We start from the raw sequence: 24,417 nt of genomic DNA on the forward strand, positions 1-24,417 counted from the left end.
AGAGGATAATGCGAGAGAAACTGACTTTGAATTCTTGTCCATGTTCCTTGATCTACAGATACAAACTGATTCAAAGTGATCTCCAGATTCAATCCCTACCCAAACCCCAGCTGCAGAAATCCCAGCCAATCTTAAAATTCATAGAGAAATGCAAGGGACTCAGAATAGCTAAAACAACCTTGAAAAAGAACAAAGTCAGAGGAATGACACTGCCTGTGATAGCCAATGAGTAAATAAATTTGTTTTAAAAACTAACAAGAACCTAGCACATAAAATATTGTCACTTTAATTTCTTTTTAAAATTAATGGCCTGAGATTTTTCATAGAATTGTCATGTGCTCTTTTACTCTCTACTATAATTCTAGTGTTGTCCAATTTCTTTGCAATAATGGTAAAGAATTACAGACTCTGGAGCCAGATGGCCCAGATCTTTTAAAACTGGTCATGAAACTTCAGCAAATTACTTAACCCCTCTCTGCCTCACTTCCCTATTGTATAAATCGGAATTATAATAGCATTTATTACGCAGGCCTAATGTGAGGATTAAATGAGTCATGTCAGATACTTTCCCTGACACTAAGTCACCTTTCCGTAAGTATAAACTTTACTATTCCCACATTATATATTTATGTATGTTTCTTTTAATTATTCTTGGTAAAAGTTTGCCTAGCTTATTAGTCTTTTAAAAAATCCTCCTTTTTTGGTTTTCTATTTGAATAATGTATTATTTCTCTTTTAGGGTTTAGTCTGTTGTTCTCTGACTAGTTTCTTGTGTTGAACGCTTACACAATTTAATACACACTTTTCTTCTTTTCTACTAAATGCATTTGGAAGTTATACATTTCCCTTCAATACTGTTTGAGGTATAGCCAACAGGTTTGGGTATGTAGTTTGTTGTTTTTTTTTTAAACTGTCATTCAGTTCTAAACATTTCAGAATTTCTGTTATGATTTTTTTTCTTTAGCCTATGAATTATTTAGAAGTGATGTTTTTCTTTTCTAAACTGTCCAAGTGAGATTTCTTGGTTGCAAACAACAAAAACTAACTCTTGCTAGTTTAAGTGGAAAAGGAATATATTATACCAAAATCACTGGGAAGGCTGGAGACCCAGGCTCAGAAAGTGGCTGGAGCCGCCACAGGAAAGACACAACCATGCTTATGTGACAGGAACAGTCAGCGTAGGACCAGCTGCTGGTGTTTCTCCACTGCACACTCACTGCTACCACATGGCCTCTGCCTGTGGACAGTCAGAGCACATTACTGATGCTGAAATGTCACCTTTGCTCCCCTCTCAAAGTCTTTCTTTTACAACATTCTTTTAGCGAGTCATTTATTTTTTCAAAATGATTTGTTGAAATTTGCAGTCAGGTTTTTTTTTTTAAAAACTTCTCAATATGGAAAATTTTAAACAAAAGTAAAAGGAGGGAGAATATTATAATGGAATTCAATGTGATGAGCACCTTAGTTTCAGGAATATCAGCGTTTCTTGGCAAGTTTTAAAAAAATTTCCAGAGGGATTTTGTTAAATGTTAAATATTAACTTAGCAGAAATTGACATGTTTAAAAAGCTTTTTTATTTATTTTGAGAGAGATGGGGGAGGGAAGGGCAAGGAGAGAGGGAAAGAGAGAGAATCCCAATCAGGCTCTGTGCTATCGGTGTGGAGTGCAACAAAGGGCTCGATCTCACAAACTGAGAGATCATGACCTGACCCAAAATCAAGAGTCAGACAGTTAACCGACTGAACCACCCAGGCACCCCAAAATTGACACTTTTTAATATTTAAGCCTCCCATAAATAAATAGTATGTCTCCTCTTATTTATGCAAATCTCTCTAATTTCTCCAAAATAATTAGACATGTGTGTGTGCACACACATGTATATACATGTATGTATATTATCATGATTATCCCTAATTTCCATATTTTTAAAAAGGTATTTATTTATTTTGAGATATAGAGCCAGGGAGGGGCAGAGAGAGAGAGAGAAAGAGAGAGAGAGAATCCCAAACAGACTCTGCACTGCAAGAACTCATGAACCGTGAGATCATGACATGAGTTGAAATCATGAGTCTGATGCTTAACCGACTGAGCCACCCAGGTGCCCCCTAATTTCCATATTTTAATGCTTTTGTTGATATGATGAATGAGATTATCCCAATATATCTTTAAGCAGACATTAGTGTTATATAGAAAAGCTGTTGATTTTTGAATATTTGTCTTATATCCAGTGACTCTAGTAGGTTGACATTAATTCTACATATTTTGTAGTTGATTGGTATTATTTAGACCCATAATCACATTTTTCTGCAGGTAATCATAATTTTACCTTTTCTTTTTCAGGAGATATATTTTTTCTTCTCATGTATCCACGTGGCTAATCCTGTCTGAAATATAATGTACCATCACAATGACTGGGCTCACTTTACATTTATGACCACAATTGAACACTTAATGCCTGGCATTATATTTCATTATTACATTTGCTCTCCCACTTTCCCAAATGAGTATTTCATACCTTCTCTCTCAAACTTTTTTCACTTCCTACCATATCTTTACTCTCACCTGAGGACATTGTTTGCCATTTCATTGAGAACATAGAAGCAAGCAGTAAAAACCTCTCACTAGGCTTCTAAAAACTCTACCTACTTCCCAACATCCACACCTATTTTTCATTACTAAAGCTATACAGCAAATTATTCCAAAACTTGCGGCTTAAAAGACTAAAAACAATTATTTTCCCCCACACACCTGCAATTTGGACAGGAATTGGTGAGGATAGCATTTGTCAGCTCTACCTGGTAGAGCCTAAAGGCTATAGGGCCTAGAATCCCCTGAAGGCACGCACACTCACTCACTCAAATGTCCAGGGTTAATGCTGGTTACCAGCTGGGATCCTCACTGGGACCATTGCTGGAATGCTCGCTGGGACTGTCAGCTGGAACCCCTCCTTATATGTTCTAAATGTTTCACGTAGATTAACTCATTTAATCCTCATAACACCCCTGAAGGGGTAGGTAGAGTTTACAGAAGAGGAAAATGGGGCACAGAGAGGCAAGTAACTTGCCCAAGGGCTCATGCCAAGGAAGTATGTAGATTAGGAATTTCAACTCAACTGGTCTCATATCAGAGTCTGTGCCCCTAATACTGGCTATGTTGAGAGATAATGTCTAGGATTGCCTCTCCCTGCTTCTCTCACTCTTCCCACCAGATGTCCTGTACCCTCACTCCTAACCACCTCAGAGAAGTATAGCTAACTACTACTTTAACAAACTGGTTGTTCACCAACCTCAAACTACCTTAGTACTTCACCCTCACGTATGAGGGAACTCTAAAAAGCTTGGTTTTTACTCTCTCCCCACTGTCTGAACCTACTAGCCTATTTGCAGACAGCTGGTAAACCCAGAACAATCTGATGTAGTGACTTCAAAGAGGAGAAGATGGCCTTCCTAAACTGAGGGCTGGCTTGTTCCTTTAGTTCTTCCTTGGTTTTCAAGACTACCCAGAGGTCTGTTGGCAGACACCTCTGCTCGGCAATTAGCTACTGTTTAACAAAGATCAGTACGTCTGTCAGTGATGCCTGTGCGGACTACTCAGTTCCCAACCTCAGAGCCTGTTTATAAAGGGGTTAACTGATGGCTGTCTTGTTGAGTGTGGCAAAGGGCCAATCTTCTTTCTGTAATATGTGCAGTAGGGAGTGTGGGGCCTCCCGTTGGCAGCAACAACCATGAACTCAGAGACCACCCCCCATCTAAAAAATTAACAGGATAGGAGAGGAAGAAAATAGGGAGATGACTCCATTTCTTAAAATGATTTTATGATTTAAATTCCCTAGTCCCATCATTTATAACTTATTTAAATCAATTTCCATCAAATGGAGACCATTATGTAACAGGTTCAAAAAAGATGTGGGCTTTCTTCTGAAATTTCAGACAGAGACACACTATATTTAAATAGAGTTTCCACAGCATTATTTCTTGGGGCTTTTGTTTTTGTTGTTTTTGACTCCGCCAAATTGTCTTGTATACAAAGATGCATAACTTAATTTATTGAAGCTGAATTTTCCATGGAAACTATCCAGTGCTCCCCCAATTCTCCCACTTTATCTGACAGTCTTTCTTCCTCCAGATAATGGCTGGCAGCAACCCACAGCATGGAGGTTATATGCTGCACTTTTGAAAAAGTCTTGAATGGAGCCATTGTTCCCCTGAGATGGTCTGCATGTTTCACTGAACAGAGAGCAGGGTGTAAAAAAGGCACCTTGTGTGCAACTGTTGGCGAGGTTGGGAAGTGAATTAAAATCTCCAGAAAGTCTGGGCAGTGCTGTTCAGAGGAGCAACGAACCCTCTGGAAGCACTGTTAGCTCAGACATTCCAATGCGGTGAGGCAGCCTCAGGGACATGGCTCCCTCCAGTCTCATTTAGAGAGGGAGCGAGGGGGCGAGCAAAGGACATTGATTTGGATGTGCTCTCTCTGCAAAGATTTGGGGAAGGTGCTCTTTTCCAGGCATGGGATGATGTCGATTATCACACTTAGGTAACTTTCCTGTCCAATAGACCTAGGTTTGCTTTGGTTACTAACGGTGTGATGACTCATTTGGAGGATTCAATGTTAACTGCTTGTGCATCCACAAGTTTGTAGCAATGTAATTCCCATGTGCCTTTTTTTGTTTTAAAACAAGTCTTGGGGGGCTCCAGGTGACTGATAATGTTTGACATTACTAGATTCATTAAGTGAATTCTAAAACCATAATGGAAAACAGTATAATAAATAAATAGCCTACCTTGTTTATTGTCAGCGATGGTTCCTTTTTCCTGGCTCCTCCATTCACCTGTCCAGCATGGACTCAGGGATTGCAGGAAATGACCATTCCCTATTGCTCTAGTGCTGAAATCTGGAGCTCTTAATGAACAAAGAGTTTCCTCAGTGTCCTCTGCAGAGACCTTTCCAAAGCCAGCTCTTAAGGGAGGCAGTCATGTTGATTTTCATTAAAATCCTAGTGGTGAGAAAACAGCAAAACAGTTAAGGGTCAGGCTGGCAGATTCTTTATAGGCAGAATTCTTTGGTGTCCTCCTATGCATTCTTGCTCCAATTTCTCCTGTGCCCTGGAGGCTCAAAGGAGGGGAGGTCACTTTTAAGAGCAACCTGAGAGGGTCTAACTCTCTTGAGGAGGAGGAAAGTGTGTGGGAGGAGATGGTGACCTTCCAGGTAGAGGATCAGCCTGAACACCGGTACAGAGTTGGAGTGGAAGAGACCTTACGTTGGGTGGTCCATATAAAGCAGGATGAGGTGGGTTCCTACAGTATGTGGAGTTAGTTTGGAAGGCAGTAGGGAGCCTCTGAAGGTTTCTGCACAGATTAAAGTTGTAGAAGAGGGAAAATAAAATGACTGTGGTAAGAGGGATGATTAGTCCAGGAAGAGAACAGATGAGAGGGGTTATGGGCCTCAGGAATTGGTCCAGATTGAATGTACCAGGTGTCAGACCTATGGAATTGGTCATTAGTCCGTCAAAATTGGTAAAGAGGAGGGGAAAAGGGCGGGGGAGGGGAATGATAATTTGATTTTTCTCCAGGTTCCTGGCTCTCTTGTCAAGTGGGTCTAATAACCACCCAGCACCCATGGAAGGATTTGTGCAGAGCCTGCAGTTTCTGGCAGGGGTTGAACATCCTCATGTTCGCTTCAGCAATGACAGGGCACTGGATTTGGAGTCCACGGACCTGAATGGCCACTATTACCAGTAAAAGGAGTATTTCCGGAGCTTGGCACGGCGCCAGGCCCGGTATGGTGCTCAGTAAAACCTGTTAAATTAATGACTGACTGAAGGGGTTCGACACTTGGTGCTTCCATTTACCAGAGTAACCTGGGTCAAGCGACCTATCCGCCACGAGCCTCAGTTTCCAGAAGTGTCAAACAGGGCAGCTCCCCGGGGAGAAGGTGTGGGCTAAAGTTCCCGCGGCCTGGGATGCCCAGAGTTCCCGCCTCCCCACAGCCGGGCGGCCCGGCAGCGCTCTCGCCCGCCCCCGCCTGGGCCCCGGGCTGCCGCCAGCCCGCGGGGCCCGAGGCCGAGCGGGGGTCTCGCGGCGGGCCTCCCGGGCGGGGGTGGCGGCCGGGTCCGCCCCTCTCCCCCGCCTGCTCCGCGCGGCCCTTGCCGGGGGCGGGCCCCGCCTCAGGCCGCTCCCCCGGCCGCCCGGGGGCCCGCGGCGGCGCTCGCGGCCTCTCACCCGGGGCGGGCGAGTTCTGGGAAAGGCCGGCCCAGGGCGGGGGCCCCCGCTGCCGCCCGCGCCGCCGTGCCGTCCCGGCAGCGCGCAGAGCCCAGGGGCGCGGAGCGAGGGAGCGGCGCCCGCGGGGGCGCACACGCTAGAGCGCGGCGGGCGGCGCGCCCCGGGCTCTGCCTCCCGGGCACTTGCCTGTGGCTGTGGCGCGCCGCTGGCACCCGCTCCGCCGCTGACACACGGTAGCGGGGACACCCGACGCCGCTAGCGACAGGCGCGTCCCAGAGGGGACGCTGCACTTGGGGACTCGGTGCGGCGCGACTGGCCCGAAGAGCAGAGGTGAGGAGGCGACCGTGTGGCTCGGTTCCCGAGGTTGGCGCCGGGGAGAGGTGGGCGCTTTCTGTGCGACCCCCGCGGATCCCTGAGGGCGGCCGCGTGGGTCCGTACCTGGCGCGGGGGCCCGGGCCCCGCCCCCACCCGGGCGACCCGAGGCAGGGCTCTGAGGGCGCGCGGGCCACTCCGGCCCGAGGGCACCCTGAGCGCCAACTTCGCTGCCCTCACACGTTTGCCTCGGTCTCCGCCGCGTTTTCTGTATGCTTGTGGAGGCGGCCAGCCCAAGGAGGGAAAACATAAGTTCTCTTTGAGGCGGCACCTAGCAACAGGATTTCAAGGAAGGTGCCCACGAGATAGTTCCTGGAGAGACTGAGCTACGTCAAGTCCTAGAAAATCCCATGTTGGACCTGGGCTCACTTTAACTGGTAACTGGGATGGCCACGTCTTTTAAAATGTTCTCTAGTGCTGCGATAATGAGTAACATAGAGCCAGAAGCCCGCCGTTGTGGCTAATAACAAATGCGCAGTATAAATTGTATGGTTTTTTTTTTTTTTTTTTTTAATCCTTGCCTGGTGTTTAATCTATGAGACAGTGGGTTCAACCGACTCAACCAATTGTTCCGTGTAAGAAAGATTCATCGTTTAAAGATTTATCAGCATCATTTTCACTAGCTCCCTGAAGAGATGTTACGGGAGATTCACTTCATCGGAAAGTTTTATTTGCATGCTGTTCATAATTGTAGTTGCATTTATGCAGAATTTGCTGGTAGATCTTTTATATGCTTGCAAGATTAGGCACTTTTCCTTGTGTTTCTTGTCGGCACCCCTGGTAGAATAGGGTGGGGCCTCGACCGCAGAATGGGCACAGGGGAGGCCAAGAATGCTGGACCCACTAGGGAGAATTTTTGAAAACCTTTCTTGGGTGGTTGGTGAAGGTGACCCCATAGATACTGTCCCACAGTGTGTCCCTGCGGGAGAAGGGGAGTTGAACTATCTCTGGATGATGTATGCAGCCATGTCTTCACGAATACTTTCTAAAGAATGCCTGATGATGCTGTCAGCTAGAATGTCCTTTCCTCTTCCCAAATGCCCTTCCTGCCCCTTTTCACCATTCTAAATCCTAACCATCCTTCAGACTGAGTTTTGTTGCTGCTGTGAGGCCATCCCAGGTAACCCCAGCCCCAAATAGTCAACCTGCCGCTGCTGGGATTCCTGCAGAATTTTACCTTCCCGACCTTTCTTTTCTTCCAGAGTTATTTATGTGCACGTCTCATTTTTCCTACTGAAGGCATTAATGGTGGCTTTCTTAGCACAGTGCTTGTGACTAGAAGGCCCTGTGAAATAATTGTGGGCTGCTATTAAATGTTAAGACAGTTGTTCTTTGATTCAAATCTTTACTTTGGAGAAGATAGTATAAATGAAAGGATATATTGAAAAACATAATATTTACCATTTATGTGTCCTCCATTTACAGGCCGACAGAGGAAATTTTCTTTATACCTAGGAGCCATGCATAGTAATTATCTTTGGTCCATGCCTTGGGACCAAGTAAGAGGTGAGACTGAGCTGTAGGGACGTTCTTCCAGTCCTTCTAGTAACATAAGCTCCTTGGATGTGCTCCAAGGTTGACCTGTGTCATTAAAAATTCCATGCTCAAGTGGGTTGTGGTGAAGCTAGATTCCAGTGAAGGTGGTTGGTTTTCTTTTTTATTTGCAACTGTTCTTAGTCACAGTCTCTTCTGGGTTTTTGTTGTGTACTTAAAAAAAAAAAAGAATTTAATGTGCAATTTGTTACTTACAAATTTCTAAATGAATAAAGGATAATTGGAAAGAATTGTGCATGATGTTTTTTTAGAGCAGAGAGCAGGGAATGTTTCTCATGCTTGGGCAGGAGGAGATATTTGCACAGAGCGAGCCCGCTCTGCATGTGTGTGTGTTGGCAGTCCCCAACTGCCACACACCTGGCTGGCAGGCAGCCTACGGAGGACAACAGCTGCTTCAGCCCAGACTCCTCTCTCTCTGGCTGGGCTACCTCTGCTGGGGTGGGTGGGAGGAGAGGGGGATTCCTGGGGAACACAACAATTAAGAGCTTCTGGATTTAGAAGGAAACATAGGGAAGCTGTTAGAGAAAGTAATAGCGGCTTGTTTGATCAAGTTGCTTTCCTGCTCACATTTGGTTGACATCTTGGCATTGAGCAAGTGGGAATTTGGTTGGAGAGAGGGAAGGCAGGTGATAGGGAGCATGGCACTGTGGTAGAAGGCCTGGGAGGTATGATAGGGCTTAGAGAAGCATGTGGACCAGTTATGTGGGATCCCCAAAAAGGGAGTTGGAGATGGAGAAGTGGGGAGGGTAAAGATGATGTCAAAGATGTACTTTGTCATGGGCCAAGCACAAGGCCTAGAAAGGAAGAGAAGACTCTCTTCAGCATCATGTGGTCTTCTCTGCTCTCAGGGTGCAGGCCTCAGGCTTATGTTTACTAAAGCTATATTTCATCTGTGTTATGGCTTAAATAGGTTTTCATGGGCCAGGTTGGATCCTAGCCCTCTATAGCTGCACCATCAGTATGGTAGCCACAAGCCACATATGGCTCTTGGCTTTAAATTCAAATTAGTTAGGATTAAATGAAATTAATGAGCCACATTTCAAGAGCTCAGTACTTACATGTGGCTAGTTGCTGCTCTACCAGACAATTAAGATACAGGACATTTCCATTGCTTCAGAAATCCTGTCCTGGAATATTGTTCTAAAGGGTTCATGCCTGTTCATCGCCAAGGTACTGATTTCTGAACCAAATTTAGTCATAAATTAAAATGTTCCTGTTTATAATGCTCTAGCAAATCTATTTAGATGCAAATCTTGGTAACAGTTGTTGTTGGTAACACTTCTGCAGTGCTTACGGCATTCCAGGTAGTGTTCTAAGTACTCTACATCTATTAACTCATTTCATTCGAACTTTAGGCAGCAAGTGCCAGAGACGTGTTATCCCTTACCTGCAATTCTAAAATCAAAACAAGCTCTGAAAACTGGTTTTTATAAGTTTGGCTACAAAATTTGGTCTGACTTGACATGAGGTAGTCTTTATTTTTCTCACCTAGTGAGAACTGTTCATACATTCTTATTTCAGAAAGAATGGACATGTTTGCTGTGGATCCTACCAACAGTGTTATGTAATATATGGCACACGGTACTGTCTTACCATTATAAAAACCAAAAATCTGATTTGGATAAAGGAGTATGGACCTCCATTATCATGTGCATCTTAAAGATGGGGAAACCCGGGACCTAAAGGTTAAGTAACTTTCATGGGTCATAGCAAGAAAGTGCCAGAGCCAGGAGGCAGTCAGAGCAGGCTGGCTTCAGAGTCCATTCCCTTGACCACTGTGCTGTTCTGCATCAGCCTCTGGTCTCGTCACTCAGAACAAACAAATGGCCACTTTTTTTGGCTGGGTGAAGCCAGATAGCTATAACTCAGCTGATTAGAAAGTTTCAGGTAGGGCTGTGGCTAAATTGTTTAGCAGTTGAGGTTGAGATGCTGTGAATGGTTAGTTAAACCACGTGTGCTTAGCAGTTGTTTGCCTTTCCCCTTTCCACCTTGTGCCCATCATAGTTGATTTTGAGCCATTCACCATGTAGGAACTGATAGAAAATTTGAGCCATTCACCGTGTAAGAACTGATAGAAAAAGAGGCCATTCATCGTGGTATTGGTAAAATTACTGGGCCCTTGTTGAAACCAGTGGCATGTGGCAGGTTATATACTCATAACTGTTATGGGGTAGAAGGCAGGGGGGATGGTTTGGTCCTGGTGTATACTGACTGCTGAACACTGGTGGGGCCAGTCTGGTGGCCCACAGGGGTTCTGAGACTTCCTGGTATGCTTTCAGAGGATCTGGATCCGTGTGACTCAGTTGGAAGTCTCTTCACAGGAGACTGTGAGTTCCTATCTTCTTTTTGGAGGTTGACTAGAACTGCAGACCTGGCCCAGGGTCGGCAATGGGCTTTTCACTTTCCCTCCCCAAGTGGTGGCAAGACTAAGTGGTCCCTTCCTGGGTATACTTGAAATTCTTAATTAATCCCAAGGTTTCTCCTTTGAGTATAATAAAATGTTCTGAGTGCTTCACTATTTGTGTGGATCTTTTAGTATGGGCTCTGCAGGACCCCTGTCTCTCTGTATCCAGGGAGCATTTTGCCTTTTATGGCACAGTCTCTGAGGCCCCTGATTGTCATGGTGCAACCCTTTTCCCCTCCCCCTAAGTTATAATAGCTTAAGGTGTAGGGAAAAGGTATTCTATTGGTGAAATACAAGGACTCTAGGATCACACTTACCTGGTTTACATAGGCTTTACCACCTACTAGCTGTACAACCTTAGACAAGAAATTATCCTTTCTGTAGGGTAGTAATTTTACAGGGTTGCTGTGAGACCTGAGTAAGATCTTAAAGCACTTAAAGCACTTTGCATAGTGCCAGGTACATAGTGCTCAAAAAGTTAGCTACTAATATTATTGTTCTTGCCCTCTGGGTCTACCTTAGCCTTGCCAGTGTGCAGTTTTAGACTTTGGAGAGGCATGTGTCGTAGGCTGAATAATTCCAATAGTCGCCTAAAGGTGTCCAAGTCTTAATCCCCAGAACCTATAAATATGTTACTTTACATGACAAAAGGGACTGAGCAGATGCAATTAAAGATTTTAAGATGAGGAAATTATCTGGGTGGGCCTAGTCTGATCAAGAGGGTCCTTATAAAAGGGAGGCAAGAGGATCAGAGTCTCTAGTAGGAGGTAGAGGTTATGAGCCAAGGAATGCAGGCCTCTTAGAAGCTGGAAAAGGCAAGAAAATGGATTCTTCCCTAGAGCCTCCAGAAGGAATGCAGCCCTACCAACCCATTTTAGACTTCTGACCTTCACAACTGTAAGATAACAAATTTGTGTTGTTAAAGCCACAGAAACTGTGGCAATTTATCACAGCAACAATAAGAAACTAATATGGCATGGAAGAGAAACCAGAAAGTGGTTGGGTGCAGAAACAAAAGCTCTCCTAATAAGGGGACGATAACAGCCAATACCTAGTGCAAACCTTGCTGGGTACTGTTCTGAGTACTTTACGTGTATTAACCTGTCATCCTCACAGCCGCCTGCTGAGATAGGTGCTTTTGTGTTCAGATCAGAGAAGAGGAAACTGAGGCACCGAGAGGTTTAGTAACTTTCCCGAGGTTACACAGTTAGTAGTGGCAGAGCTAGAGTGTGATGCCAAGCAGTCTGACGCTCTTAAGTGTTACCCACACTACTCCCCGAAGCAGGCATTTCTGTCTGCTTAGTCTGACAGTATCAGCCCCTGAATAGTATGTTACTGTATGGAAGGAAAAGATAGTATTTGAATCAGTGAGAAGGAGGGCAGTGTAGTCCCCCCATTGCCCCAAAAGCCTGGTACTGAAGTGCTCGGTGAGTTTTTGCCATTGCCGTCTCATAGCCGGAGGACGCCGACTCTGGGAGCAGTTCTTGTGCAGGCCTCCCTCTCGTTCCCACCTCTGTTCTTACAGCAGCCTCGCTCACTCACCACAGACCGCTGGCCCAGGAGTCCTGTTGGCTCTGCTTCCCACCTCTGCCTGTTTATTGGATTTGCCTCATTCCTGACTCTCTGCTCCAACCCTGAATTCCACCTTCTTCTGGCCCCTCAAATGCTCAAACTTGAGATGGTTAGTGTCAGGGGATAGTGAGGTACCACTGTGACTCTTGGGGCCAGGGGGAGGGTTATTTTTGCCTTTTTCCTTTGGTTTAGCTGGCTATTGTTGGTTTTCTAGCTGTGCTGCTTTTGTCTCTCAAGCACATAATTCAGAGTGGTATTGGTCAAAACCAGTGGTTTTCAAACTATGTTCCAGGAATGTTTGGGGCCTCCGCCAGGTGAAGGATATGGTAGGAGAAGACCTCAGCCCTTCACCCTGCTTCTGCCCTGCAGCCTTGCTCTTATTAATTTTATTTATATATTGAAGTTCTGCTTTAGATTTGTCCTGGAAGGGCAGTTCTATTGCTAGAGAGGCAGAGAAGTTTGAGAGGAACCAACCTGCATGTTAAGGCACTCTGAAGAAGACCTTTAGCCCAGAGACTTGGATGTGCAAGATATATAACTCTGTATTTTCTCTAATTGCATTTTACAAATTTGGGATTTGGATACATGTTGCTTAGATCTGTTTACATCCCAACTCTACTACTTATATACAATCTGCATAACCTTCATCTACTGGGACCTAAACTTCCTCATGTATGTAATGGGAGGGGCAATAGAATCTACATAATAAATGAGATGATTCATGCAAAGGGCTTAGAACAGTGCCTGATTCACAATAAAAATTCAACAAACACTAGCTCTCAGGATCGTTTCTAAGTCTCCCAATGACACAATAGAAGAAGAAGCTAGCCTTGTGTCTTCACAGGGTTCTGCTCTCCTACGGGGCTGCAGCTGGAGGTCTGCTGTTCCTCCTCTCTCTGCCTGGTTACCACTGAGCTTTCCATTGTCCCTGACCACAGGTGCAGTAACTTGAGGCTGCCTCTACAGCAGCCTCGCCTCCTCAAGGTCTCTGAGGCCTCACTGCCCTCTGCCAGGAAGCAGGGTCTCTGCTACTTTCAGGATTTGCAAGACATTTCTTCTTTCCTCCCCTGCCTGCCAGATGTAAGGGCTGGGATGAGAGGAGCAAAGTGAAACTCCAGTCTCCTCCCTTTTTCTTCTCCAAGGCATTTGGTCCATAATACAGACTGAACACTGTTGAATCCTTTCCTCTCTACCCTTAGGACTTAACAAAATGTAAACATAAACGGGGTGGCTAAGCTTGACAGGGTTATTGGTCACACAGTGCTGGTCAGTGCCGTTATCTACTTAGTGGTGGCATTGCTGCACACTCTGTGGCGTGATCTGCTCTGGTGGCCCCAAGAAAATGTGATCCATTTATAAAAGTACTGGTAAGTCTCCCTTAAGAGGGGCTGATTATGAGTCCTTATAGGTCCAGAGATACAACAAAACGCAGTGATCATTTATATGTTTTTAATGCCTTATAAGAACAACTGCATTATAATAATAAAACAGTAGGGCTGCAATATTCAGAATTAAGGAAGAGGCAGAAGCAAGGAGAGACTCTGTTTTGATGACTTCATTTTAGGTTTAAACTATATAATATCACTGACTATGGAAAATCCAGGGAATGGAAAAAAATCACTGGGAAAAACACATGTGACTGAGTATATACTATACACATTTGGGATTAAAATATCATATAACAGAGTTTAATTTGGATATCACTGGATTTGGTTCAAGTTACTGTCATTTCTAAAGAAGTTTCAATTCATTTGTTATTATTAATAACATGAACTCAGATTTCATTGATGAACATATTTTCACCTATGGTTTGTTTGCCTGGGAGAATTGAAGCCCTCTCTGGCAGTCTGGTTTGTCAATTTCAGAGAGGTGGTTAAAATTCACAGAAGTTAAAAACTTTTGGCATGAAATGTGTTCCTCCCCCCCTCCCCTCCCCGCCCCAAGGCAGAATGAATTTAGATGATAGGGCAAAGCATAAACCTCACTCTGTTTGCAGTTTTGTTAACTGCTGGGGTCTGAGCAGATTCAGATTCACTTCTTTGCCACTCAGCAGGCTCAATAGTCCCTAACTCAGCCTGGTTTACTGTGTTTGAGGTTTTTCTTTCATCGTGCCTCTGGCATGGTTTTACAATTCATAGTGGGAGGGATTGGTAAAGCTCCAGGCGGTTGTGAAAGAAATATGCTCAATTATTATTTGAACCTAACAGAGGAAGGTAAGAATTTCTTGAGCTAATATACACAGAAGCTAAAGAAATTTACAAAAAGAACTCCAAAAAAGTGACCATCATCCACTATGCAACATAGCAGTCAGACAGCCTTGCAGGTTCTCCCATGACCACCCCCTTGCTGACTGAGAATGGGCGGGGCCTCACCAATGCCAAGTCATGGGATGGCTGACAACAGGTGAAGTGTGTTCCCGACTCAGGCAGGCAAGCCCAGATCAAATTAGTTACAGAGGATAAGAGTGTGCTTATTTCTAGCCACACCGTATAGTTCTAATGAATTATCACTATCTTAGCACAGATCTAAAATATGTCACCTATTTAGGATATACTAATTAAAAAAAAAAAGAATCTTTAATCCAAACAATTTTAACAACTATAATTCTTTTACTTATTATTTTTAAAAATTTTTAATTGTTAATGCAGATGTTATATACCCATTTATGACTTGTTTATTACTTTTTTATTATGTGCTATGTCATCCAACAGTGAAAATTGAGGGCTAGAAAGGAGGGGTCCAATTGTCTCCCTCTTACTTTTTTTTTTTTTTTTTTAATTTTTTTTTTCAACGTTTATTTATTTTGGGGACAGAGAGAGACAGAGCATGAACGGGGGAGGGGAAGAGAGAGAGGGAGACACAGAATCGGAAACAGGCTCCAGGCTCCGAGCCATCAGCCCAGAGCCCGACGCGGGGCTCGAACTCACGGACCGCGAGATCGTGACCTGGCTGAAGTCGGACGCTTAACCGACTGCGCCACCCAGGCGCCCCTCCCTCTTACTTTTAAAGTTGAAAGAACTGATCTCCTTGAGAGACTCAAGGATTTGATCAAAGCCACCTAGCTGGGGAGTGGCAAAACTGAGACCTTTGTTTCAAACAGAATTAAGACCATACTGTAGATATATAATACTCAATTTTGAATCCTGGGTTCTTTGCCTAACAGTCCATCATTAAGATGTTTGCACATTAGAGGTGGCTGGGTGGCTTAGTCAGATAAGAATCTGACCCTTGATTTCGGCTCAGGTCATTTCTCATGGCTTCATGAGTTCAAGTCCTACATCAGGCTCAGAGCTGACAGCATGGAACCTGCTTGGGATTCTCTCCCTCTCTCTGTCTCTCTCTGCCCCTCCTCCTCTCACACTTTATCTGTCTCTCTCAAAATAAACAAATAAAATTAACAACAACAACAACAACAACAACAACAACAACAACAAAAGATGTTTCCACATCATTTGGTGTTTCCAAACTTTGATTTCAGTGGTTGGGTCTCATTCTATCATGTGGTCCCATGGAGGGCTTATCCATTCCCCTACTGCTGGAAATTTCGCTGTTTGATCCCTGATTTTTTTTCTATTTAAATACCTCTCCATTGCCTAGATCTCTCATTCTGTCTTTAGCACAGAGTCCCTGGAAGTGGAAATACCACAAATCAAAGTGTAGAATTTTCTTAGAGACCCCTGATACGTACTGCCAAAATGCTCTCCAAAAAGGTTGTACCAATTTGTGCTTCTACTTCTGATATACTAGAGTAGTCTTTCCAGTGGATGTCAGTGAAAGATACTAGACTTGGTGTTTCATAGTTTGTGCATTTCTTTGCTTACTAGAAATAAATATACATATTGATAAATATATAACACATCATTGTGCTTTTTTGGTTGTTTAATTGTCATTTTTGTCCATTTATCTTTTTTTAACTTGAGACTTCTTCATGAATTAAGAATATAACATTCCTGCATCCTATATTTTTGTAAGTATTTTCCTGTCTTTGTCACTTGCTGCTGTTTCTCTCAACTAGCATTTTTCTTTTTTTTTTTTTTTTTTAATTTTTTAAATGTTTATTTTATGTTTGAGAGAGAGAGAGAGACGGAGTGTGAGTGGGGGAGGGTCAGAGAGAGAGGGAGACACAGAATCCGAAGTAGGCTTCAGGCTCCAGGCTGTCAGCACAGAGCCTGACGCGGGGCTCAAAGTTAGCATTTTTTGATTGCAAAACTATATGTTTATTTTGGGAAATAGAAGTATGATAAAGAAAAAGTTCAAAAATCAACCACAATTCTATTGTCTAGAGTAATTACTAACATTTGGTTCATGGCTTTCTAGGGTTTTTTTTCCTGTTTTTTTTTTTTTTTTTTCCAAATTGAGATCATGTTTTCATGTTTTATAAGTTTTCACCTAACTTTGTTAAGCATAATTAAGCAGATTATGTTTACCCCCACTATGGGATACTATATATATTAATGAAATATCATATTTTTGAAATGTTTAGCATATTTTTTAACATATAGAAAATTTTAATTTCCATATGACCAGGCAGATCTAGTCCTTCCTGATAATTACTTCCATGGCCTTTAAATTTGTAGTCTTTATCTATTTTCTATGATTATATTTTTTAGCTTTTCAGGCTTTAAAAAAAATTTTTTTTAATGTTTATTTATTTTTGAAGGAAAGAGAGACAGAGTGTGAGCAGGGGAGGGGCAGAAGAGAAGGAGACACAGAATCCGAAGCAGGCTCCAGGCTCTGAGTTGTCAGCACAGAGCCTGATTCGGGCTGAACCCATGAGCTGTGAGATCATGACCTGAGTGGAAGTCAGAGCTTAAGTGACTGAACCACCCAGGTGCCCCTAGCTTTTCAGGGGCATTTTACATTCAAATTTTCATTTGGAATAAGTTTTTTTTGTACATATTATTAGCTGAAGATCTAACCTGTTTTCTAAATACTTAATTTTTCTTAATAATATATTTATTCCTCATATATATTTATATTCCTTATATAATTTCCCTCAATAATACATACATTGGACAATCCTAGGCAACTTCTAATCTCATTTTGTATATTCTAAAGTTAGTTTCAGGCATAAGATAATCTACCTTCAAATGCTTGAGTACCTCACTGTTTTATTTATGTTAGCCTTATAATATATATTAGTATCGCATAAAGAAAGTTCTCTCTCATTATAGCTATTCAAATTTTCTTTATTATTACTATTTTTTGCTTTTTATTGCAAATTAAATTTTGAGACATTTTGTCAAATCTCAAAAATCCACTGAGATTCTGACTGGGATTGAAATAAATCTATATATTAATTCAAGAAGAATGAATGTCTTTATAGTAATTAGTCTTTACATTCTGGTATGTTTATTTTTCTTTTCTAAAAAAAATTTATCACTGAAGTATAATTTATATACAATGTTATATTAGTTTTAATTGTGCAATATATTGATTTGACAATTCTGTACATTACTCAATGCTCATTACAATGTGTCATCACCATCTGTCACCATAAACGTTATTACAATATTATTGACTATCTTCCCTATGCTGTAGTTTTCATCCCTAAGACTTATTTATTATATATCAGGAGGTTTATACTTTTTAATCACCTTTATCTAATTCACCCATCTGTCCCCCCACCTCCAGTTTGTTGTCTGTATTTAAGGGTCTGTTTGTTTGTTTATTTGTTTTGTTTTTTAGATTCCATGTACAAGTGAAATCATATAGTACTTGTCTCTCTCTGTCTGACTTATCTAACTTAGCATAAGGCCCTCTAGGTCCATCCATGTTGGATGACCATGTTTCATTCTTCTTTATGGCTGAGTAATATTCCATTGTATACATATACCACATCTTCTTTATCCTTTCAGTATGTTTCTTAATTTACTCATTTACTCAAATATCTCTCAGTTAAGTTTTGTAGTAACCTTCGTATTATATTTCTCTTATTTTTAAAAAATGTTTTTTATTTAATCATCTTAATCTTTTAGCTGATTCTCTTGAGCTTTCTATGTGGAGAATTGTATTATCCACAAGTAATGATTATTTCTCTTGTGAATCAGAAATTCCAGAGTATTATTAACTAAGAATAAGGATCATAGACCTTTTAATTTAATCCTGATTTTAATGGAAATGCTTTTCATATTCACTAAGAAATATAACATTGTCTTTTGTTTTTAAAAAGCTTAAATCACTTTGAGAAAGTAATTTTGTAGTCACATATTTTAAAAAATAAATAAAAGGAAGTTGCATTATGTCACATGCCAAAAGGGTAATCTTTGAGGTGATTTAATGCTTTTTTCACATTTGACCTACTGCTGTGTTACATTACATTAACAAATCTACCATTAAACCATGCTTGCAGTCTTGTTGTGGCAATTTATTATCATTGTATTAATGAATTATATCTCTAAGATAGAGGTTAATCTAGAACCCATTTGGATTGTACTTTGGAATTCTTTTTAGCTAGATTTTAGCCATGGTCATCAAAGACTGCTGTTAAAATTAGCTGCTGCTCCTGGGTATGCATAGACTGGATTCCAGGAGACCACCCTGTGCTTTCCTGAGAGTGACAGGGGCAGCCTCCAATATGGTGAGGAGCTAGAGATGCTGTTTGTGTGGCAAAGTAAGTAGGATAAAGTGCATATCAGAGATGGGTTAACTGGGGCTCTTCCTGTGTTGTGAAAATGCGATCAATGCTCTTTTTTTTTTTTTTTTTTTTTTTTTTTTAAATACCGGGGACACTCATGCTTCTTTGTGTCTCTCATAAGATAGGCAGAATGGGAACTCTGCCATTAGAGGGTTAGGCACCATCCCTGAGGATACCAGACACCAAAGGCAGATCTTTTCTGGAGCAATGGGATGTTAAAGCAGCACTGAGGCAAACCCAAAGGACAAGCTTGGGCTGCATCATTGCCTAAGAATCTAGTAGTTGTCAATTTCGGTGTCAAGGCTTAATTTAGCTGAAAGGTTAAAAAAAAAAAAAAGTGTTCCTAAGGCACATGAAGAGAAAGAAAGAAGGCAGTTACAAAACTTAAAAATACTAAATGGTGAATACTGTTAAGTGTGTATTTCACAGCTGTAGGATTGAGACACTGACCCCGAAATGTTGCTACTGTGTTGGTGTCTTTGTGGAGAAGTTGGGGAGAGTCTGGGCCTCAGATGTAGGGGGTGGTTGGTTGTCTCTTCTCACCCTTGCTACTTACATGTCACCCTTCATTGCCTGCCTCCTCATTCTTTTCTACAGTTTTGTTTTTTCCCAAACTTCTTTTCTCATCCATTCATCACTCATATACACAGAGGTCACGTTGAGTCACTCCTGTGTGTCATCAACTGTGCTTGCCGATGGGATGAGCAATACCCCCAAAGCTGCTGCCTAACCTGGGCTTACCTGAGCCAGGTGATAATGCGGGTGAGAACCTGACAGTTTCTGTGATTTGTGAAACAAGAAGTTACTAACTCTCTCCCTTTCTCTATAGCTCGGACATTTATTTATGTATGGAAGGGTAGTGTAAACCTTATGAGTGAGGAATCATTTATGAGCCATAAAATATGACAAGATTTTGTTAAAGGGGCTTGGTTAAAACTGTGGCTTGACTCATGGGAAAGATGCTTCTTGGGCTGCTACTTGGTGTTTCCTTGAGCAAATCATTTTCACCCTCATTTCTTCCCTTTGGAAGACTTTTTTTTTTTTCAACTTGAAGGATTCTGGAAGCAAGGGCTGCTAAGTCTAAAGAACGTGGCACATTCCAAGGAACAGACTAGAAATGCACAAGAAGAGGTCACCTTGTGACTGGCTCTATTCAGTGTAGAGGCTCATGGGAAAACTTGAGAGCATGCCCAGGATGCTGGTTGCTGTTGTATTCAGGAAGGCATTCCGGTCCTTCTGGAGTAACTAGTTTACATAAATGCTCGGCTATTGATTTACTGCTTTATTACACTTTTTTTTTTTTTTTTGGAATTGACTACTATTGATTGGTTCTGTAAAGAGGATATTAACTGTATTCCTAATTTGAAACCAGTGATTTGTCATTAAAGAGCTTTCAGTTCAGTTAGGGAGACACAGGGCACAAATACTTGAAATTTTCAGTATCCTTACAAAGAAACGGTGGAGTCTCTGGCCATTTGTTCCATGACTTGAGTCCAGGAGAGGAAGCTCTGGGTTGGAGTCTTCTGGTACAAGGTGAGGGCTTAACTGAGGCATGGTGTGGCTTGATAGAAAGAAGGGAAAGGTGTTCCTGCTTGGGAAAAGGTGAAGCAGTCCTCAGAAGGTTTGTTCACAGGAGAGTGTTAGTCAGCCAGGTGGGCAGGGGCTCCTTTGAGGCCTCTCTTTCCTTGTTTGCCTGCATAAATGCTGGGGTTCCTTAGGTTAAATCCACTGTCATGAGTTGTGTTTCACCTTTGAATCAATGGTTCCAGATCTTTTTGTGCTCTTCTTGAGCTCCACACCTGCATATCCAGCTGCCTGTGTGACATCCTCCCAAAACTTGTGTCTCAAATTGAGCTCAGTCTTTTCCCAAACCTATTTCTCCCATGTTCCTTATTGCAGTGACTGACTTACCGATACCCTCAGATCTCCAAGGCTACTCCTTCTGAGTCCATGGTCTCTCAGCACTGCGGGCTTCCCCTTCCCATTTCAATATCTGCCTTTCCCAATAGAGCATATGCTCCATAGGAGCAGCTACTACTGTCAGTGCTCACTTCTCCTGTCTCCAGCCCCAGCATAGTACTGAGCCTGTGACAAATGTTGATTGATTGCATGAACTGAATTACCTGTCCATTCTGCGTCCTAAAAATTTCTCTAGCTAGACAGACCTCAGTTTGAAATCCAGCTTTACTAGCTGGGTAATGTTGATTAAGCTATTTTTTAAATTTTATTTTGAGATAATTTTTGATTTACATAGTAATCTATTTTCTTTAGTTTTTTTTTTTTTTTTTAATGTTTATTGAGTTTTGAGAGACAGAGAGCAAACAGGGGTAGGGCAGAGAGAGAGGGAGACACAGAATCCGAAGCAGGCTCCAGGCTCCGAGCTGTCAACACAGAACCTGACGCGGGGCTCGAACTCAAAAACTGTGAGATCATGACCTGAGCCGAAGTCAGACACCTAACTGACTGAGCCACCCAGGCGCCCCAACATAGTAATCTATTTTTAATCTCACTTTGCATCAGTTTCTGAATCCATAAAATGAACATAATCATCGTACCTACCTCATAGATTTGTGGTGGATTAAATGAAATAAAGCATGTGAAACATTGTTAGTGTGTTTGACAGGTGCATACTCTATACTGTTACAAAGTTAGGTTTGAAGCTAGAATGTTGAAGGCCTTCAAGGCAGGTTAAGAGGTGTGTATTTTATCTTTTAGAAGGTAAGGATCCATGGAAGTTCCCAACTGTGGTGGAAAAACCACGAGCTCTGGAATCAACAGATAAGGGTTCAGATCAAAATTCCAGCAACTAATAGCTGTGAGGCTTTTTGCAAATCACCTTGCAAATTCTCGACCTTAGTTTTAAAACCTCCAAAATTAGGACAATAATACCTTGTACCAGGGATTGTTGTATGACCTAGGCAGCCATGTGAGATGGTATATGAAAAAGCATCTAACACTAATTTGTTGTTGTTGTTGTTGTTGTTGTTGTTGTTGTTGTTTTTAAGTTTCTTTCCTCTGGTGATCAAAGCTGTCAGGAGCAAGGAGACCATTTAGAAGGCTATTCCCCTAGTCCAGGTTATGGGTGAAAAAGGACCTGATCTGATGTGGTGTCAGTGGCAACAGAAGGGAGTTAACAGTTGGGAAGAATTTCTTTGAAAAATCACTAGAATGTAACAGGTAACTGGGTCGATATATGGATAAAGAGGGCTAGAGATGAATGGGAAACTTCCTTTCTTGGTTCCTGGGAAAAAGAAGATGACAGTTAATAGGAAGGAGGGAGTTAGGCAAAAGAATTGAATTAGGGAGAGGAGGAGGACAGGAGTCTGGTTTTGTACATGGGGTGTTGGCTCTACCCAACAGGAAGTTGGAAAGTCAGGACTGCAGCTTGTGGAGAGAGGCTGTGTCTGGAAAGAGGCGTTTGGGAGTCATCCACATAGAGGTGATAGTTGAAGTCGTGGGTGGGAGTGGATGGGACAGCCAAGGAGTGGCCTGTGCTATTCAGAATCATTAGCGTTGTTGGCTCTAACTAGAGATAAGCAGGATAAATAAACCCTTGCCCAAGTGGGAACTAGGTCTACTGACTTCCTCAGGCTCTTTAACTCATTCAAGCAAAGTTTTACAGGATGAAGAAAATCACATAAAATAATTTCAGATTTAAAAAATTATGTCTTTGATTTGTAGATTATGCTTTATTTTAAATTATGCAAGTAATACATTATTGATTGGAAAGAATTGTAAACAATGTATAAACACAGTTAAAGTCCCCATTAACATTAACCCCTGACTTTCTTTTTTAGAAGTTATCACTGTTACAAGTTCAGTGGGTGTTCTTACAAACTTTCCTAATGTGTTTATATAGTCATACATACGCATACACATAAAGATATACCTTTGTTTTTGTGTGTGTGGTTTTGTTTTGTTTTATATAAGTGAGCTCATAGAATATTTTGTTCTTTAATTTTTATTTTTTAAAGTGAAACAGTATGCTCTGAAACTCTTTCCAGGTACATTTATCTAAATTTGAGTCATAAAGGCAAACAAACAAAAATCTGTTTTCCTGGGTATGAATGTACTATGTTTTATTTAATCATTCCCTTATTGATGGAACATACCGTGTTCCCAACTTTTGCACCTGTCCATCCCACAGACATTTATTGTTTGTTCTGTGCACGAGACTGCCCAGTAGATACTAGGATATGGTGGTAAATAGTAAGCCAGGGCTTTGCAATCTGTCGGGGTTGATGAGAAGCACATCCCCCAGGGGTCAACTGTGAATATGCTATTAACCTTATGACAGGGAATTTGTCAGACTCAGCCACTTGCTGAGTGTCTTCTCAGTGCCTTGAGCAGGAGGAGCTGGAATTAGAGGGGAGAAAGGGAAAAGGTGAGCCTGTGCTAATGAGATGGGGACTTGCACCTCTGTCCCCAGGTCCAAGCCAAAGGTGGAGTGATTAATTTGGGGGGGGGGGTAGGTTGAATTTGAGAACGGTTTTCTTTTTATAAATATTATCAAAATGAATATGCAAAGTTTAGAATTCCCACTTGGGAGCTTCTGAAAGTATATCCCCCTGGTTCATCATTCCCTTTTCTTTTGAGTGCATGGGACTGAGGCAGCTCCAGTGTAAGGACAGCTGGAAAAAGGAAGGAAGAAGAAAGCTTTTCTACACCTGCTGTATCCCAACCCAGCCATTTTCCTCCCTCTCCCTCTCCCTCTCTCTCTTTCTCTGGTTTACCTGCCTTTGATGCTCTGAATTGTACCACATCTAGTGAGAAAATTTGGAGCATAAGTATTTTATGCAGAAACACCAGGGCCATAATTTTCCTTCTCTTCATTTCTGCTGCCTTCACTCAGGACTCAGAGGAGGTTCCACTGAGAACCATACCGGTTCTTTTTTCTCCTCTTCCCTCTGTTCAGCACTGACTCAGCACCTGGGAGGCTCTGCCAGGGTGTCAGGAAGCTGCACTGTCCCAGGGCAAGACTGCCAAGAGCAGGGCTCCACAGGTGATCCTGAATCAATGACCTAGACAGACCTAGGCAGCCGTGTCCTCTAGCATTTGACGCAAGTCTGGCTGGGAAATTTCTTGGGATCTCTCCAGTTACTCAAGCCAAGCTCCTCCCAACTCAGGTTTTCTGCTTGCAACACAGTGAAGACTGGTTGATCTTTTTCATTCCACCTGTTTTTTACTCCTAGCCGAGCCAAACTGACCCTAGGGGCTGCTGGACCAATGAGTGTGCTCTTCTCCACATGGCTTTCATATATATGTCTGAAAAACAGCTCTGATCTGCTACCTGCAGGAAAGTGTACCTACCCACTTCTTTGGGTACGTCCCTCAGCATCTTTTCCTCTCTGGCCACCACCTGTCTCCTAATATCCCGGACACCCTGGCAGTGAATACCCAATGCTTTCACTACTTGGAGCTCCCTAAGCACAACATGTGGTCTTCCCATTCTGTGCCTTACCTTGGGCTGCTCACTCTTTCCCACCCGCCTTTCCTCTGTACTTTAAATTCAGTTTAGGTCTCAATCATTGAAAAGAGCCTTCCCTGACACACACATACCTCCCCTCCAATGCTGATTCACCTTATTGACATTGATTTTTAAATATTTTTTAATGTTTATACAGTTTTGAGAGAGAGAGAGAGAGAGAGAGAGAGAGAGA

General features: G+C 42.4%; 1 protein-coding gene across 8 annotated transcripts in view; it reads left to right on the top strand.

Moving 5' to 3' along the window:
- Nucleotides 1-6,182: 6,182 nt before the first annotated feature.
- PLCE1 (phospholipase C epsilon 1) overlaps nt 6,183-24,417 on the top strand; it is a 320,763-nt gene continuing 302,528 nt past the window's right edge. For 4 of the 8 annotated variants that reach the window (XM_045438263.1, XM_045438267.1, XM_045438265.1 and 1 more), the window contains exon 1: nt 6,186-6,548. The gene's annotated coding sequence lies outside the window, so the exon portion shown is untranslated. Of the gene's footprint in view, nt 6,549-24,417 lie in introns of all 8 variants that reach the window. The other 4 variants (XM_045438272.1, XM_045438271.1, XM_045438268.1 and 1 more) reach the window with 2 other exon arrangements.

Source organism: Leopardus geoffroyi, chromosome D2, assembly GCF_018350155.1.
Source record: "Leopardus geoffroyi isolate Oge1 chromosome D2, O.geoffroyi_Oge1_pat1.0, whole genome shotgun sequence".
In the NCBI taxonomy this organism is placed as follows: Eukaryota; Metazoa; Chordata; class Mammalia; order Carnivora; family Felidae; genus Leopardus; species Leopardus geoffroyi.